Raw genomic sequence first — 4,389 nt, forward strand, 5'->3', positions numbered from 1 at the left:
AAGCCTTGCCTGAGTTACGCTGTGGACATGCCTGTGCCTGGTTCTGCACCTCTCAGGTCCTGACCTGACCCTGTCCTTGTCCTGCTGATCTGCCCCCTCACTACGGTCAAGAAAGCCTTGGCAAGGGAAGCTGGGAACTGAGCAGATCCCAGGAAAGGCTGTAGGTAGAAAAGCTCGCTGTATATCCACATCAGCAGCTCTTGCCCAACAGCTCAATTAAAGGCACAAGGAGTGCTTTAGGTTTGGACCCCTACCCAGGCAGTGCAGAGTCTGAGCAAGCACAGCCGCTTGGGTCTGATTTTATGATGCACAGTTAGGAGAGCAGGTTTTTCTGTTTCACAGCTCGAGTGTTTATGCACCATTTGCCCTGAGCTGGGGCAGCTCCAGCTCCCCACAAGGGGCAAGGGGCCCGGGGGGAGTGGGCCAGGGGGCCTGGGGGGGGAAGCTGGTGTTCCACTGCCTGGCTGGAGCTGGATCCCCAGCATGGGGGGGCCAGGGAGCTCCTTCCCTGTAGAGCTGGTCACCGTGGTGCCAGGAGAGGGGCTGAGAGCAAGGGGGGGCAGCAGGTTGGGCAGGGGCAGGCAGGCCTGTGGTGGTGGCCACAGGGAGGGGGCGCAGCCAGTGCTGCTGCAGCGCAGTGGCTGTCGAAAAGGTCCCGCACTGCCCCTGGGCAGAACAGGCTGTTCCCCCGTCCCTGTGCTGCCCTCCCAGCAGGACAGGGCACACGAGGAGGGGTTCAGCCTGCCCTGTGCTCAGGGACAGCTCCCCAGGGCTGGCACAGCTTGGCCTGAGGCACCTCCAGCTCCTCGGCCTCTGCTCCGGCATGGCTGGCATGGGGACGAGAGCTCCTAGGGCAGGGCAGGGCAGAACAAGCCTGGCTGAGAGAGCGTCATGGGGAAGACCCAAAGGTCCCCGGCTCAGCCTTGGGCTTTGGAAGACTCCCTCATGCACCCTGAGAGGCTCCATCTGCTTCTTCCACCCTGCCCTGTGCTCCCCTCCCATTGGCCAAAGCAGAGTCCAGCATCGCCTGGGGACTCCCTTCCCCATGGGGAGGAGAGGGAGGGTGTGACATGGCAATAGAGGGGCATCCGGGCTTCTTTCAGATTCTGGGGTTAGTCTCACTGAACTCAAGAGATCAGCGTTTGTCAAGTATAAGAATTTAATAGACCTGAGAGGTTCTACACATATGACAGATGCTGGACAACACTAAACAATTAACACCAGACGATCTACGAGTATGACAAAGCTAAAAAGTATAGTAAAGCTAGAAATATAACGGAACTAAACATATATATACATACATATGAGAGCTCTATGGTTAAGCCACAGATGCACGGTACAATGACCGTTTTCACCCTTTCCTTGTCCTTATGGGCCACCCCTCCGGTATAGTTTTCTCCAGATTGTTCTCACCACTGTTAAGCTACGCTGGGATGATTCAGGTTCTCCCTGGCAGTCGGCATCAGGGGCGTCCCTGCTGATGGGTGGGTTGTCGAGTCCGCAGGCCAGCTGACGGTGAGTCCGAGTCCACACAGAGGTATGTGGCTTACTTGCTTTTACCCTTCCCGGGCTTAGCTCATTACCCATCCAAACCATGCCAGACCATGGTTACACAACAGAACTGATGGCCTCAGCCATCAGGATGGTCAACAATATGGTCAACAAATAACTGTACGCATGTTCAACAGATAACCCAGGGCAAAATTCCACAGTACCTAGATGCTTACAGTGCGAGTCTGTGGTGTCACTTCTTGGCTGACTAGGTTTTCTCGGCACTCACAGGGTTATTGGAGGGCCACAGCAACCCCACAGTGTGGTGACTCTGGCTGTGGTACACCCAAGGCTCCTTAACCCTTGGGGAGCACCCCAGAGCAAACCCCTCTTCTATGGGCTGCACCATCCTGAGTCCCACGCTTGCCTGTGCAGCGCCTATCAAGGGAGAAAACCTGAGAAATCCTTACTGTGGTCAAAGCAAAGAAGCAGTGGCCGAGCAGTTACAACAAAGGTTCACAAAGCTTGCTGCCCTTTTGTCCCATTGCAGCAAAACATTTGGTGGTCTTCTTTCTGATATCTATGACCTGTTATTAAGACACAGTTGTTAAATGAGACACAGCACAACCTTAGGCTGCAATCAGAATAAAACCACAACTTGTCTTGCTTGCTTGCCCTCCTCATCCAAGTCTAAGGAAAAGCCAGTTTGACTCTCCACCAGGCCCTCTGCATTCTCAAGTCAATGGGCACTAGGACACAGTCCTGTTGTGAGAGACACACCCCTCTGGGCCATTTTCTTACTGCTGTGCAGCCCCCAGAAATTAGTTTTGGATAGAAGAAAGTACAGAAAGCATAACCACTGGATAGCCTTCCTTCCTTCTTTACACCACAAGATTCATGTAGGAATCCGTGATTGGTATAATAAACAGTGAGCTTTGAGAGGAAAAATACAACACTGGTTTACCAAATGAAAAGCACAGCCATGCTAATCTGCTGGCCACCCTGGAGCAGGCAGCTGCCTGAGAAAACTCCAGTTGTAGCTTCTGTTCCGAGACTTCTGCATGTGGTTACCTCTTCAGAGTTTGCTAGAAACACTAGTCATCCACTCCAATTAATCTGGACTTGAATATGACCAACTCTGGGAAGCAGCACCAGACAAGAAGTGCAGGTGCTTTCAGAAATACTGCGCCCTTCAAGGCCGAAAATCAGAGCACTGAGCCACAAGTGACCTCACAAACACAAACTACACCCACAGGACCAGCACTGGCCTATCAGGCACTCAGACACAAGTGACCTCACAACCACAAATTGCAGCCACATGCCCAGCACTGGCCTATCAGGCACTCGGACACAAGTGACATCACAACCACAAACTGCACCCACATCACCAGCACTGGCCTATCAGGCACTAAGCCACAAGTGACATCACAACCACAAACTCCACCCACAGGACCCGCACTGGCCAATCAGGCACTCAGCCACAAGTGACCTCACAACCACAAACTGCACCCACATCTCCAGCACTGGCTACTCAGGCACTGAGCCACAAGTGACCTCACAACCACAAACTGCACCCACATCACCAGCACTGGCCTATCAGGCACTGAGCAACAACTGACCTCACAAACACAAACTGCACCCACAGGACCAGCACTGGCCTGTCAGGCACTGAGACACAAGCGACCTCACAACCACAAATTGCAGCCACATGCCCAGCACTGGCCTATTCAGGCACTCGGACACAAGTGACATCACAACCACAAACTGCACCCACAGGACCAGCACAGGCCTATCAGGCACTGAGCCACAAGGGACATCACAACCACAAACTGCACCCACAGGACCAGCACTGGCCTATCCGGCACTCAGACACAAGTGACATCACAAACACAAACTACAGGCACATCACCAGAACGGGCCTATCAGGCACTCGGACACAAGTGACATCACAAACACAAACTGCACCCACAGGACCAGCACTGGCCTATCAGGCACTGAGCCACAAGTGACATCACAAAAACAAACTGCAGCCATGTGACCAGCACAGGCCTATCAGGCACTGAGCCACAAGTGACATCACAACCACAAACTGCACCCACAGGACCATCACTGGCCTATCCGGCACTCAGACACAAGTGACATCACAAACACAAACAACAGAGAAAGACCAGCACTTGCCTATCAGGAACTGAGCCACAAGTGACATCAGAACCGCAAACAGCAGTCACAGGACCAGCACTGGCCTGTCAGGCACTGAGACACAAGCGACCTCACAACCACAAATTGCAGCCACATGCCCAGCACTGGCCTATTCAGGCACTCGGACACAAGTGACATCACAACCACAAACTGCACCCACAGGACCAGCACAGGCCTATCAGGCACTGAGCCACAAGTGACATCACAACCACAAACTGCACCCACAGGACCAGCACTGGCCTATCCGGCACTCAGACACAAGTGACATCACAAACACAAACTACAGGCACATCACCAGAACGGGCCTATCAGGCACTCGGACAAAAGTGACATCACAAACACAAACTGCACCCACAGGACCAGCACTGGCCTATCAGGCACTGAGCCACAAGTGACATCACAAAAACAAACTGCAGCCATGTGACCAGCACAGGCCTATCAGGCACTGAGCCACAAGTGACATCACAACCACAAACTGCACCCACAGGACCATCACTGGCCTATCCGGCACTCAGACACAAGTGACATCACAAACACAAACAACAGAGAAAGACCAGCACTTGCCTATCAGGAACTGAGCCACAAGTGACATCAGAACCGCAAACAGCAGTCACAGGACCAGCAATGGCCTATCAGGTTCTGAGGAACCAGTGACCTCAAAACCACAAACAGCAGCCATGCAACTAGCACTGGCCTATC

This window comes from Apteryx mantelli, chromosome 20 (assembly GCF_036417845.1).
Source record: "Apteryx mantelli isolate bAptMan1 chromosome 20, bAptMan1.hap1, whole genome shotgun sequence".
Taxonomy (NCBI): domain Eukaryota; kingdom Metazoa; phylum Chordata; class Aves; order Apterygiformes; family Apterygidae; genus Apteryx; species Apteryx mantelli.